General features: G+C 38.1%; 2 long non-coding RNA genes across 2 annotated transcripts in view; one reads left to right on the forward strand and one right to left on the reverse strand.

The window, feature by feature from the left end:
* The window catches only part of LOC123606273, a 117688-nt gene that overhangs the window by 46311 nt on the left and 55545 nt on the right, over nt 1-15832 (forward strand). Inside the window, exon 3 of the long non-coding RNA XR_006716201.1 lies at nt 4457-4573. This is a non-coding gene — a long non-coding RNA (uncharacterized LOC123606273). The remainder of the gene's footprint in view (nt 1-4456; nt 4574-15832) is intronic.
* LOC123606274 lies at nt 5207-8695 on the reverse strand. The gene is made up of 3 exons (XR_006716202.1): nt 8591-8695; nt 7974-8016; nt 5207-5510 (listed from the first exon to the last, which is right to left on the reverse strand). It is a non-coding gene; the product is annotated as an uncharacterized LOC123606274 (long non-coding RNA).

Here is a 15832-nt window from a genome sequence, read left to right on the forward strand (position 1 = left end):
GCAAAAGACATTAGAGAAACTCCTTCCACAGTTATGGTTCCTACGAGACACAAGAGAAGCTTAATAAAAGCAAAGACAGGTCCTGCTTGCTGTTACCTGCCTTTACAAGGACTAGAACACATCCAAATGAGCCTCAGGTTATGACAGTTCCTCACGACACTTAAATCTGGTTCAAAGGAATACATTTTAGACCAAGATATAAAAACAACATACAAAACTCCCTTCTCATTGCCATTTTTTTGGCATTGCCTCCAAATTTCAGTATCCATCCAATGCTGTTATAATTCACAACATGGCGGTGAGAAAGTGGACCAGCACTAGGAGATAGGGAAGGGACAAGTAACACGTGTTGTCTTCACCTATAGCGGAGACGTTTGTCCTTGGAAGTCTGTCATAGTTTCTTTTAGCTCCTTGTGATTTTTAGCATCCTCCCACAAGTACTGAAGAATCTGTACTTTAGCAGACATCTCAGAAGAGGATTATAATTTCTGAATCAGTATTAGATCCTGTGTGTGCCAAAATTACTGTACTCTATATATCCACTAGGGGAAATTATTCTCACATAAATGATGGACAAACTTTTGCTGAATAGCTTCATTTTACAGAAAAAGAATAATAGAGGTCTGGTATATAATTGAATCCTGGAGGACAAAAGGGAAAAAGATTATCAGAGAACATTTACCTCTAACTCTCACTGTTTATGGAAATCGTTCACAATACAATTTCAACTGGATATTCTCCTTAGAAATCCTCCACTTAAAGGAAAAAAGGAAAAAGCATCATGTGAGTGAAAGCAACAAGGAGAGAAACAGTTTTAAGAATATGGGAAATACCATCCATTTCCATGTTGCAGCAGCAGCAGCAGCAGCAGCAGCAGCAGGTTCAAGGCAGGGGGTTCTGACATTCATTGCTGAAGAGTTAGGCAAGGGTTAGATCCTAAAGAAGTACCACGGTAAGTTGCCCAGGCATTATTCTGTAGACAGTCACTGAAGGGTACAAAACACGAAAATGATGTAATCAGCCTTCATCTAAGAAGAGTGATTGGAACCCTTGTGGACAGTGAAAACGAAGGGACAAAATGAGTAGCAGAGAGAGTGTGAAGGAATCTCTTGCATCTCTGAGAAGGTTGTGATCACAGCCTGGTGCCTGGCAGGTACAGTGCAGTTTGAGAAGAGGGTTCCAGTACCAGAATATTTGAGGTATAATCCATGACTAAGTTAAGAATGTGCTGTAAACAGCGAGGGAGTAGGGGACTGAAAGGTACGTCAGATTTTAAGCTTGAGTTAGGGTGGCTGCCGTATAGCCAGCGCGTATTGGGGATGCAGAAGGGCTTGAGGAAAGGATGCAGGGCAGTGGGAAGAGATTAGTTTTAGAAATACTGGATTTAGGTTCTCTCAAAAATTAATAATCAGGTTCAGCTAGCTAGTGAAAATCACAAGAAGGGGAGGGAGTTGGAAATCTGGAAATACAGATTTGGAAGTCAAAAGCATTCTGATGATAGTTAAAAATGACATAATATGAGTGAATTTTACAAATTTTTTTTTGGGTGGGGGTCTGGGATTAAGTCAGAGAACTGAGATAAGCACCCAAAGTTAAAGAATATGTAAAAGAAAGAGATTCACTTACAGAAATGGGGATAGAGGTAAGAAAGTAGTATGTCTTGGAGAAGAAGGGCATAACACATTTTAAAAAGAGTAGGATTAGCAGTGTTATTAAAGTAGAGGGATCCAGTAAGATAGAAACTACAAATGGCTATTCAATTTGGTGAAAATGTTATTGTGGGCCCCGACAAGAGCAACTTCAGTGGAGTGCTGAGAGGGGGCGCCAGAATTCAGCAGATCTAGATGGCAAATATATTGCACATCTCACCCTTCAATGTGGGATCTGTGGATCATTAACTAATTATGGTAATGGGCGGGGGGGGGTGGTAAACAGGCAGGTAGAACAGAAGAAGTGGAACATATAAGAGAGACAGTAGATTATTGAAGGAAGTGTATGAGGTCAAGGGCTGGGTGGTTGACCACCCGGACATCACCTGAGTAGGGAGAACTTAGACCAGAGGAAAAAGGGTAAAAATGGATTGGTGGTAAATACATTTGCAGATAGGATGGAAAGTTCAGAATGAGAAGAAAAAAAAACTAAAGAGCAAGCAAACAAACCAGTGAAAGCTTTGAGCATAGTCTGAGTAGAAGGTAACATTGAGAAGAGGTGTGAGAACAAGGAGTTAGGCTGTGAATTTAATGGCAGAAAAGTGATGGTGTACATTGAGAAGAGCCATTGCATGCAATGGGAGGGAAAACTTACATTAGCTAATAAAAGTGCAGATAGGAGGCACCCATGGCTTGTGAAGTCAGAGCCCAGAAGTTTGGTTTCCTCAACTCGCAGTGTTGTTCAATTTAGGCTCAGTCCCCTAGATAGAATAGGAGAAAAGGTGGATTATTTCTTGTCTTTCATCTAAGGATCAGGTGGTATGCAGAGTGGGTAGTGGGAGGATAGATTGGAGGTAAACGGAGGTGCTGGTGAGAAGGTAGAGAAGGTAAATCATGACATTCAGTGTCAGTAGGAAAGCTACTATTGAGAGGACACGCACACTTGGGTGAGGGGAGATGTGGAATGAAGGAGAGGGAGGTCTCTGGGGTAAAAACGAGATCTTCTGAGAAAAGGAAAGTCAGGAGGTGGTGGTAGGGTGAGATATTGGAATCTATGGCTTCTGAGACCCGAGTGCCTTCTTCAGACCAAAATTGAACAGACTGATTTTGGGGCTTAAGGACAGAAGATGAAGACCCAAAGAATTATTTCTGTCCCATATAACTGTCTCTTCATCCATGCCCTGGATCCGTACTGGGGGCTAAAGCAGTACAGTGGTTATCAATTCACAACTTTTCTGATCCCTGCCCCTTTTTATCTTATCATTCAAGAGAAATCTGGTTAAAAGCAACCGTTAATGGGAGCCTGGGAACAGCTGACTGTGCAGGAGAATGGGAAAGTTAATCTATTAGACATTCCCTCAATCACCACTCGGACATAATGTGATTACGAGTGGTCGCTAGTGGGAACATTTGCAAGGTGGGAATATTGTACCGCAGGAAATATCATATTACATACTTGTTTCAATATATTTTAACAAAATGCTATGTGATGGAATAATCTGATACTAGGTGTAGTGTTTAAAGATACGTCAAAGAGAGGATGACTTAGCCTAGAGGTTTTGAAACACTATGGAAAAAATGGAAATCTTGGGTTGTTCTCATTAACTATTGTGGATAACCACTATATTTCCCAATCTGCAAAGTATGCAAATTGTAGAATATTCACAAAAAAAAAGTTTTTGGAAAATGGCAACAAGAAAGTAGATAATCTAAATGAGTTTTCTTCCAGAGCAGATTATTAGCATTTACTTTGGTTTTCCATCATGTACGGTGTACCCTTAAATATTATCACCTACAACTCACACAGACACTAGACTACACCATACTCCATTTCTCTTTTGGTTACAAAGCTGTCATCTTGGAAAGCTTCATGAACTTTTTTCAAACTAAAGAGCGTATGACCTTAGGATCCCGAAAGAATAGAAATTACCTTAAGCATTCTTTTATTCTTGGATCACTTCATAACATTATTCAGGTTTCCTAGCCCCTTCCTTCAGGGCTAGTGCTCTGACCTTAGGGGGGAAATAAGGCTAAAGCCTAACAATGGAACAAGGTACGTTGCCAGTCTAAGCAACTTTTTATTTTTTTTTTTTTTAATTTTTTTTTTCAACGTTTATTTTTGGGACAGAGAGAGACAGAGCATGAACGGGGGAGGGGCAGAGAGAGAGGGAGACACAGAATCGGAAACAGGCTCCAGGCTCTGAGCCATCAGCCCAGAGCCTGACGCGGGGCTCAAACTCACGGACCGCGAGATCGTGACCTGGCTGAAGTCGGACGCTTAACCGACTGCGCCACCCAGGCGCCCCATAAGCAACTTTTTAATATATCTTGGACTGAGCTGGTGAAGTTCAGTAATTAGCATCATAAACACATCATTTTCTTTGCTTTGCTGGTTTAGAGTGTTTATGTACTCTATGGGTATAAGTTTTTTTTTAAAGTCCACCCTTGTACTTAAATTTTCTATCCCATCAGCAGAGTTTAGCTGACTTGGGCCTAAACTATGTCTTCTGATAGAATGAGGTACCCTCCAAATTACCGACACCAACCTCTGCCGCTCAATCAAGGGTGTATACATTTAGAAAAAAGACGCTGTTTGACCAGTCAAATGTAAATGTTTAATAATTTAGAAACACCAGAGCACAGCTTGTTCTGATTTATTTTGCAACTTTGCAGCTCCAACCCAGCCTCAGGCAACTATGGAATAGAAGTTCCAGCCAAGTGCAACGTTTCTTTTTTTAAGAAGGGAAAATAGAGATTAAAAATAAAAAAAGCAAATTGAAATCCTTTTCTATCTTTAACCTTCTCAGGATCACAGAAAAAGAATAGAGATGCAAAGTAGTCTGTCCTGAACCTAAGCCAACAGGAGGGGGACAGGAGCTGTTTGGGAAGCCAGTGACAGACGTTCAAAAGCCTTCTGTGCATAGGTGAGTTAACTCCACATACAATAAATTCCCTTATTTCAGTTTTTCTAATTTCAAAATATTAGACTTGCTCAGTTTTTTTTTCCCAGTCGCCGAAGGATATCTTCGTTTACATATTCTGTCCCACATCTCAACTTCATTAGGACTAAGAGTGCCTCTGTGCCAACCCAACTCTCACTCCTAAAGATAACTTGATGAGATAGTTGGCATTCCAAAGAAAGGTGGATGTTCAACGAAAGAGGCCATAAAATGTGTATTTGCCCAGTTCCCAACTCACCAAGGTTTTTTCTTTGCAGAAGCCCATGGGAGATGAATGCAGGGAAAAGAGTTCAGGGTGTAGTGAGCACCGAGGCAGACATGTGATTTCTGAAGGAAAATCTCTTCAGACTAATTCCCAAGGGGGAGAGAGTTCTAATGTTTCTCTTGCGGTTGTGTTGTGCTTTGCTGCACTTTGTAATAAACGCTCTGGTCAAAAGACCGAGTTCTGATGAAGTGGCACAAAACTGCATGTCGACCCACAGCCTCAGAAAGGAGGTCTCTCTGTTTTTATTTTAAGCATACCATAACATGGGATCCCACCAGTCTTTGAGAATTGAAATATAACAGCACACAACTGTTGTTTGGATTGCCTGTAGACCACAAAAGAATAGCCACGATGCCAGCAACTTTCCTTCTCCACTCCAGCCAAATGTTCTAAACGCTGCATCCTGGAATTCTGATGTAGAAGACCATTGACTTCTGGGGGAGGGGCATGCGGTCTTAGAAGACAACGACTGATTAGTTCTAATGCAGCATGTGGTGATAGAAAGTGCCTTAGATAGGAATTTTAGCTTTTTTTTCTTCACCCCAGTAAGTAACTCTGCAATTGAGGTCAAATCGTTTTGGAGCCCTTCATTTAGCAGATGAGAAAATTAATGTTGATGGCAAGGAGTTTCCTTATCTGTAAGTGAAAAAGTCACTGTTTGAATTTCATGGTCAATAAGACCTTCCTAAAATTCTAAACTTTTCCTTTTTGTTTAGAGAGGGGTTATATCACTGGTGTAAAAAGTACTAGTTACTTAATACCCTCCATTTAAAAAATATATGACCTGTCAGGAAATTATTTTTCTTAGTTCTTAGGGAAATTAATACTATACTAATTTTTTAAAAAATGATTTCCCTGAGGGGCGCCCGGGTGGCTCAGTTAGTTAAGCCTCTGTCTTTGGCTCAGGTCATGATCTTGCAGTTTGTGGGTTTGAGCCCCACTTCCGCTTCAGGCTCAAGCCTGGAGTCTGCTTTGGATTCTGTGTCTCCTTCTCTGACCCTCCCCGGCTCGCACTCTGTCTCTCTCTCAAAAAATATATAAACATTAAAAAAATGATTTCGTTGGCTAATTACCTCTAGAACTGATTGACGGGAGGGGATATGCAATTCTACTCCCTGCAAGATCTTAGAGATTAGGATACAGGTACTTCTCACTTACAGTGGGATACAGTAATTGAGTTCCTACTTATGGGAATAATGAGGCAGGACTCAGGAATTAGGCAGTGGTTATTTATTGCTTGTTACCATTGGTGTTCACTGGAACACCCTCTCCCTTCCCCAGGGGATCAGAGCTGGGGTGGAGGCTTTAGGAAAATTTGAGCCAGACCTTGGGGATCAGCTGCTTATAGGTCGGTTGAAGGGAGTTGGGAAGCAGCAGAAGATAATGCACAGTTTATTTGGACTTTGACTTTGGGTTATTTGTGAATTTCTCTCTGTTCAGATTAGTGGAGAGTTGAATGACCAGATGTCTATATTACTATATGTCCACAGCAAAATGGATAATTTACCAAGGTTGCTTCTGATCTAATTATGTGGCAATCCTCAACTCTATGTTCAGCATTGTCTTCGTATTTACTCTTTTATCTCATGTCTGTACTTAACGACACAGAAATACTTTCATGAGAAAGAACACTGGCATACAATCGAATTATAAGAGGGAAAGATTTTGCTGAATTGGAAACTTTATTTAAATATCATTTGTTGTTCCATTGCATGCTCCCCTAACTCTTAAGTGGCAAATAATAATGACACCAGTTACTTTTTTTACCAAGAAGGGATTTGGGGATCATCCACTTGGTATTGAACTGCTGAGGATGCTTCACACGGTCAGTGAACGTCAAATCTCTGAAAGCAAAATATGTTGCTTTAATGCATGCAAGGTGATTTAATCCATGCAGAGTAATTCTATGAGCAGTAGAAAGATTTACAGGCATTAAGGTCACTCAGTCTAAATGGACCATGCTTTTGCAAAAAGGTGAACTATTGCCATAAAGGAATGTTGTTCTTCCTTGTAAAAAAAAAGGGGGATGGTCACTGGGACAAAGATGGAGAAGTTCTTTCACATTAGGGGTTGGTAAAGAAGGGGGGAGGGAGGAGTGGTAATTCTGGCCAATTACATGGCCGAGACTGAGAACACTTCCAGATTGAGCCACCCTGGAGATTAAGTGTGGATCTTGTAAAAATGTCTTTATGTGTATACTGAAATAGTCTCTTATAAATAAGACAGAAGTCATGGGGCACACAGGCCTACAACGGCATAGAATCATCATAGTTATACGAGACACTAAGGAGAACCTTCTCCCTGCAGAGAAGGAAAATGATAAATGATGGATGGCAGTGGTGCTTGTCGGTCACCAAGGCTTTTCTCTGCGGAGGTCTCCAGCCCCAGCACCTTCCTGGGACTCAGCAACAACATTGTGCAGCAGGGACCCTACCTGGGTGGCTGTGTTCCCTGCGTTTCAATAGCGACACCATGCGGCAGCAACTATAAAAAGGAATGGCCTCTGCCACTGAAGGACCAGGTTTTCTGGTTCTTTCAAGCATGGGTAAACATCCCTGGGAGCTCTGAAGATCTCACAGGAGGGGGAATCCTTGGAAGAAAAGGGAGAGAATGATTGCAGTCTACATGGACCATGGCACTTCTTCAAAATGGAGAAGACAGGGGAGCACACTCATTGACTGTTTTCCTTCAGGAACGATCTCCTTACTCAACAGGAAACATCAGGATAAATCAGTTTTAAGACTCAGGAAGATTCAGTATGAATGGCAGAGCAAATCAAACTATATGCCAAACTGATTACCAAATAATCTGTCTGCATCAAGGACCTTAGAATAGAAGAGGTTGAGCTTTGCATTAGACCTACCTGGGTGTAAACACACTCCTGCCACTTATTATGTTTGACTTTGGAGAAGTTATATAACTCTGGGCCTCAGCTTTCTTATCTGTATAATGGGAAGGAAGAACACATCTCATAGAATGATCTTGAGAATTTAATGCATGAATCTAAATCAGTTGCTTAGGCCAGTAATGGACCCAGTCAACTGACATTTGCTGGATGCCTTTGGTTTTTTTACCTTTTTATACTGTCTTACTGCTTACCTCACTCCAAGTGTCCTTTACTTTCACTAATTCAGTATTCATTCTGTAAGGTAGAAACCAGATCTTAATGTCAGTCTTATATCTTTTCTCTTTACATCTATATTTCTAGGATACATTTCAGTATTAAATTATATTTTCCTTAGGTTGTTTTTTTTTTTTAAATAAACAGCCATTGCTTGAGATTTTCTGGTGCAACTGTAGGGTAAAGATCACACAGTTAAACACCTATAGGGGCCAGATGGGACTAGAAATGATTAAAGCAGACAAGATGAGAAAACTAAGCAGGGTCTCATGTGAGAGTGCATACTGTCTCTATAGAAAGGGCCTGGTAGAGTCAGCTAGCTGCTGGCAGGTGGAGAAGCAAGAAATACAGTTTTATAATATGGAATTAAACATACACCAGTAATACAAAATTCTGAAAACATCATGGGCCAATCAAAACACATTATGTGGGCTAGAGTTGGGCCATGTCAGTTTGCAACATCTAATTCACCTTCCTGGGTAAATACAGCTTTGGATGAGTGCCACCTAGTGGTAATAATTATAATTAAGAGGCAGTAAGTAACTGTAAATAAATAAACTGTAAAACAGCATGTTTATACTGTCTTGCTGCTTACCTTATTCCAAGGCTTTATTATTGTAATTCAAAGTATAAAGGCTGATCAGTGTCCTCTAATAGTTTCCTGAATAATTATTCATAGATGCTGGTGGGCTCAGTTTTGGGAACCTCTTTAACACAAGTTGTGATATCATAAAGGTGGCTTCAGAAGCACTGCCTCAGAATTGTCAGCCAGAAGATCACCTAAATTCCATCCTATACTTTTTGGAGATTCTATTCCGATAAACTCTTCTATCTGATATCACTTTCCTAAGCCTCTGTCTTAATATTTACTTTGTCTAGAACTGGTATATGGTGGGAGTGAGGTAAAAGAAAAGGAATGATGGGTTAAGATGAATAAGAGAGTAAAAACTTGGGGCTGTCTACCATTTTTGCTCAATTCCTTTTTCTGTATTTTTATTGAATACCTAGTCCAGCTTCTGAGATTGATTTTTCCTATAAAATCATGATATCTTAAAATATTTTTTTGTATATCTATCAGGCCCATGATTATGACCTTTCAATAGACCAAAGGTCAGCAGACTACGGCCTGTGGGCCAAATATGGCCTGTCACATGTTTTTGTAAATAAAGTCTTATTAGAAGACATGTATGCTCATTTGTCTACGTAATGTCTATGGCTGCTTTCTTACTACAATCGCAGGGTTCAGTAGTTGTGACATATACCCAAAAATATTTGTTATCTGTCCCTTTACAGAAAAATTTTGCTGATTCTTGCAAAAATGTAGAACATTTCTTTTGATTACTGACTGCATGGTATATATTTTACCATCCATTTACTTGTAATCTTTCTGCACACTGAAATGTGTCTCTTTTAAACAGAAGATTGTTCCATTTTATTTCATCCAACCCTATTTTTTATTTAACTGTCAAATTCAATTAAAGTGATGTATTCATTATTTATTTTTTCCATCTTATTTTGTGATTTTTGTTTATCTGCTTTCACGCTGTGCTCCATTTCTCCCCCTCCTTTCAACCTTTTAGTAGATTGTTTTTATTTAAAAACCCTATTGCTCCAATAATATTTATAAAGCTTTGTGTTCTACTTATCTTCTTTAAATAAACAGTCTTACATTTTAAACACACATATGTGACTGAAAAGTTGAATGTTAATCAGCATTTTTATCCCTCACTTGAAAAGCACATATTCTTAGAACACTTAAATGCCACATCCCCCAGATCTAACATTTCCTTATTTTAGTTTTGACCCATTTTTATATTCTTCAAATAAGTTGTAAATAATAATGATAATAATATTTTATGTAATAAATTCTTGTTTCTGTTTACCCCAGTGTTTGTCAGTTTCTTTATTTTACTGCTGGTTCTTACTTTGAAGTTCTTCTTTTAGGTTGCATTTCCTTCTTTTGGAAGCACATCTTTTAAAAGAAGTTTCAGTGAAGGTAAATCCTATAAGAAATTGGAGTTCCAGAAGGGAAAAAGACAATAGGGAAGAAATAATATTTTTTCAAGAATGTTATAAATCTGACCAAAGATACTGAATAATAGATTCAAGAAGTATATGAAGTCCAAGTAGGATAAATACAATGAGAGCCACACTTTGGCATATAAAACTGCTGAAAATGAAAGAAAGAAAATATTAGAAGTATGCAAAGAAAAAAGATACATTACCTTTAAAACAGTACCAATATGATGGACAACTGATTCCTTAACAGAAATGATGGAAGCCAGAAGACAATGTAATGACATATTTAACGATGAAAGAGAATAACTGCCAGTTTAGAATTCTCCACTAGATGAAAATAGATTTTATAAATTGAAAGTGAAATAAAGAGTTTTCATGTGGACAAAAACAGGATTTACCATCAGCAAATATTACACTAAACACTACAGAGGAAGGACGCCTGGGTAGCTCAGTCAATTAAGGGCCGGACTTTGGCTCAGGTCATGATCTCACAGTTCATGGGTTTGAGCCCTGTGTCAGGCTCTGTGCTGACAGCTCAGAGGCTGGAGTCTGCTTCGGATTCTGTGTCTCCCTCTCTCTCTGGCCCTCCCAGCTCATGCTGTGTCTCTCTCCATCTCTCAAAAATGAATAAATGTTTAAGAAAAAAATTTTTAACACTACAGGAGATTTTTCAGACAGAAGTAAAATGATCCCTGACACAGAAAAACAGAAATGCAAGAAGGAAAAATATCACTGGTAATGAGCAAGACACGTATAAATATAAAATTATATTTATAATAAAAATTAAATAGTAATATTTTGTGATGTTATACATAGAATTAAATGCATAATAATAACAAAATATCTGAGGGTGTTAAAAGAACTTTAAAAAAATCATAACTTTTTGTCATTGTTAAGTAGTAAAAATTATTATATGAGGTGATAATGAGTGAAGGTTTCAAAGGATGCATTTGTAATTTCTGAGATAACTATATGTATGGTATATGTATAGGTAAGTATATATATATATGTGTGTGTGTGTATATATGTGTGTGTATATATATGTGTGTGTGTAACTATATGGTGTAACTATACCTCTCTCCCCATAAATGCATAACTATATATCTATATGTAAATATATTTAGATATATAGAGGTATATAAAATATATACATCTATTCATGTACTTACATACCTCACAGGTTAATAGAGGGAAAATTAGAATAATAAAATAATCGGTGGAACATAAAATAAATTGTATAAATAGAAAACATACAGCAAGTTGGTAGATATAAAAACAATATTGTTAATAATTACACTATGAATTGCACTATAAATGTGACTAAACAATGAATGACTAAACAGTCAAACTAAAAAACAAAGATTTTCAGACTGAATAAGAAAATAGCATAAAACTGTATATTCCTTACAAGATACAAGTTTTAAATGTAAAGGCATAAAAAGATTGCAGCAGGATAGGAAAAGATTTTCCATGTGTAGCTCTACTAATACCAGACAAGGTGGACTTGAGGGCAAAAAATATCAATAGAGCCAAAGAGAGACCTTTGATTTTGCTAAATAGGTACATCTACCAGGAAGAAAACAATTCAAAATTTGTAGGTATCTGATAACTAATAAAGCTTTAGAACAAAAATGGATATAATTTAAGGGAGAAAAGACAAATTTATAGTTACAGTGGTGAACTTAAACGTGCCTCTCTCAATAGCTGATAGACCAGCCTTAAAAAAATTGGTAAGCATATAAATATCTGAAAACATGATGAACCATATTGACTAATATGCAGAAAACTGCACCCAGCAAGGACAGTATGCATATTCTTTTCAGGAGCATAGGAAGCAATTACCAAAATTGGCAAAATTGGTCATGTGCTAAGCCATAAAACAATTTGCAACAAATTAAAAAGGATTTAAATCTCAGAGGATGTTCCCCTACCACACTGCAGGTACTCTAGGAATCAATAACAAAAGGTAACTATAGAATCCCCAAATATTTAGAAGTGCAGTTAACATACTTATAAATAACCTTGACTAAAAGAAGAAATCAGAAGGGAAATTGGACAGTATTTGGAACTAAATGTTAATAAAAATCTTCAAATTTATGACATATACATAAAACTGAGTTTAGAGGAAGATGTAGCTTTAAATATATAACTTAGAAAAGAAAGCTGAAAACAAGCTAAGTATCTTTTTCAAGAATGTAGAAAATGAACAACAAATTAAACTCACTTTTAATTAATTAGAAAATAAATATAAACTAGAAAATAGAAAGTAAATAAACCAAAAGTTTGTTCTTTAAAAAACTAATAAAGTTGATAAGCTTTGGCAAGACTGATCAAGAAAAAAGGAAGAGAGAGGCAGAACTAGCCAAAATTAAGAACGGGAAAGAATGAAAATGTTTTTATCATCAAATAATAATTGTATACCTCTCTGTCCTTTGACTAACATGCCATTGTCTTGTTCTAGTTTTATGAGTTTGAATAAAAGTAGAAAAACTCATCTCGATATGTTCTTTAAGCTGCTTTGACTGTTCTTGAGTCTTTCTATTTTCATAAATTTTAGAAACAGCTTGTAAAATTTTTAGAGAACAACTTTGCAGTATTGATTGGGTGTATATGAATGTACGGATTGATTTTGGGAGAAATGACAAGTTTATAAAGTATTGAACTTTCCTACCCATTAATGTGGCATAGCTTCCATTTCTTTAGGTCTTATCTGTTTTCTCTACATAAGGTTTTTTTTCTTTTTTTTTTTTTTAATTTTTTAACGTTTATTTATTTTTGAGACAGAGAGAGACAGAGCATGAACGGGGGAGGGGCAGAGAGGGAGAGGGAGACACAGAATCGGAAGCAGGCTCCAGGCTCCGAGCCATCAGCCCAGAGCCCGATGCGGGGCTCGAACTCAAGGACCGTGAGACCGTGACCTGAGCTGAAGTTGGACGCCTAACTGACTGAGCCACCCAGGCGCCCCCATAAGGTTTTTTTCTATAGAGATATTGCACATCATTCAGACTATTTATTTTTAGGTATTTGATATTTTTAATTATATTGCAAATTGTATGCTTTGCAAAATTTTATCTTGTTTTTGTTGTTGGTGCAGTATATGGAAACAGTTTTTAAAAAGGGATGTGACATGATCACAGTTGATATTTCAAAAAAATTCTTGACAGTGGAAAGTAGAAGAGGAGGAAGCTTGGGGAGCAAGAAAATTCAGTAGGCATCTGCATAACACGCATGATGTTGTCTAAAATAAAATTGTGGCATTGCAAAAAAATTAGCTAAAAGAGAGATTTCATAGTTTGTATGACTATTGGATGTGAGTTTAGGGAGAGGAAATAATTAATGATTGCATTAACATCTGAAGGGATTATAGTATTATTCACAAAGGTGTAGGAAGAAAAATTGGGGCTTGAATGAAGAAAGCCAGGCCTAAAACCGGAACTCATTGAGTTTAAAATGGAGCATCTAGGTTAAGCTCTCCAGGATTTAGTTGAATTTAATATGGGTATGAAGTTGAGAAGAGAGATTTTTGTCTTACATTGTTATGTAAGCGGTAGGTACAGAAATAGAGGTTTAAGAGATTGCTTAGGAAGTGTGTTGGAAGAGAAGGAAACTGTCAGGTGTTGAATGATGGATATATCCATATTTAAGAGATGGGCAGATAAGTCTGAGCTTCGGCATAGAATAAAGGCATAAGATAAAGGAGTAGGAAGAAATTAAGAAAAATAAAATAAAAGCCAAGATAAAGGAAAGATCAGTGTTAAACACTGCAGAAATCTTTTCTTCAACAGAAGAGTTGAAAAGTTTAAAAAAATCTTTTGAATTTATCACAAAAAAGTCATGATGACCTGGGAGAATATTTCTAGCATCTCAGAAGTGAAAGCCAGTGATTCTTAGTCTGCTCTGAAACCCACTATGAACAAGCCTTTCAAAAGAGTCTGTGTTGTGAACGGGAAAAGAAAGATGAAATAAAAATCAGAGGAGGGAAAAACCAGGAAGTATTTTTAATGAATTAGAAGCAGTAAGCATGCAAAAAAAAAAAAAAATAGTATATCACTAGTTCCCAAGATGTAGCATGCACAAATGTTGTCAAGGACACTCAGAAAGAAGAGTTTTCTGGCTGTGCCTCACAGAGCTTTTGACTCAGTTGATTTGAGATGGAACATTGGAATCTGTGTTTAAGTAAGTATGCCAGGTCAATGTGAGGTGTGTATTGGAAAGACCAGAGTTTTAGAAATACTTCAGCACAGGGAAAGTAAACAAGAATAAAACTGGTAAGACCTAGTGCAGAGAGGCATGGGAGGGGGTGGGGTCCAGAGACTGGGTGGTAGAATAAGCATCATAACGGAAGAATACACCTGCTCCTCTATGACAAGGAAAGGAGCGGGGTCGGCAATAGAAGCACCTGTTGTGGTTCGTTCTGTAGGGTTCTTTAATTCTCTTTAGAATAAACAACAAGATCATTTATTTAAAAAAAAAAAACAAACCTCTTCAGTCTTGCTGAACAGTAGAGACATGAGGAAATCATTTTAAAATGGATATTTTCAGGGGATGGGGAAGAGATGGTCATGAACGTGACAGCATTGCTGGGCAGCTAAGGCCCAGGGGGAAATAGATGCTGTATATAGAGTCGCAGTAACAACGATCTATAAAGCTGTGACATCTCCCCTTCTCCCGCACCAGTCTTTATGCACCAGGTGCTGGACGGCTCTAAAGGTAGAGTTTTTGTGCCGTGTGTAGAACAACAAAAAGGTAAGCTAATTATGCCAGTTGTCAATTTATCGTCTTTCTGTTCCAAATCCATCCTTCTTGACCTTTGCGATACCGGCGTTGCACCCTTGAATATTTCTCCTACCAGCTAGCACGGTGTTGGGCCTTGTCAGGAGAGTGCTGGTGGGACACTGTAAGAGGAGGGGCCTTCTTCTCCTTATACTGGTGCTTTCCTTCTTGATCCTGGGGTATTGCTGCTGGGGATGGCTTCTTTGCCAGTGACACTTCCTGGACGTGGGCAGCTCCTCTGTCAGGGGTGTGCTGGAGACCAGTGATGCCAGCCCCAGTGGGTGGCTTCTTGGGAAGTCTGGTCAGTGCTTGGGGGTGGGGTGGGTGCTCTTCTCAGCTTCCTTCTTGAGTCGTTTCCCACAGCCCAAAACCAGTGGCTGTTCCTTACACTGCCTATTTTTAGAATCCTCTTTGTAGTTAATCCCATTACTATGTTTTTATATTAAAATTGCCCTGTTCACAGGTGTGGTTTTACCTTCTTACTTCATCCTGAATGATTGTACTAATTGAGAATGTTTTCTTTGAAATTAGCAATTTGTAGTAAGTTAAAATCTATATTCACAGAAGGTTGGATAATGAGATAAATTATTTGAGGGTAAGGTGAGGCAGGGAGTTTTGGTTAACTTGATTAATTTCTCCCCACACTCAGTGACAAATATTGTTTTATTTGACTATAAAAATGCCCGGTTCCCTAAGAATAAAAGTAAAAGGAACCAGTGAATGTCCACATAGGAGATTTGGAGAGCCATCATTGTGGCTAATAGTTTTGCAAAAGTGCGTTGTTATACGTGGATTTTCTTGCCATATTAATAGTGAGAAAACATCTGCAGAAATCTGCCTCTGTCCAACTTGCTTGAAAGTTCACAGGATATATGAGATGTTTTGACAAATTGTATTTAGCCAGATTGTTTTGATATGTTAATAAAATATAATCTTCTGCTATGCCAGCTCCAAATCTACTCCCACTTGCCCCACTTTGTGATGCTGGGCTGGACCCTGTAAACATTTCTCCTTGCCAGCTGGATAGTGTTTGGCCCTGTCGGGA

This window comes from Leopardus geoffroyi, chromosome A2 (genome assembly GCF_018350155.1).
Source record: "Leopardus geoffroyi isolate Oge1 chromosome A2, O.geoffroyi_Oge1_pat1.0, whole genome shotgun sequence".
Taxonomy (NCBI): Eukaryota; Metazoa; Chordata; class Mammalia; order Carnivora; family Felidae; genus Leopardus; species Leopardus geoffroyi.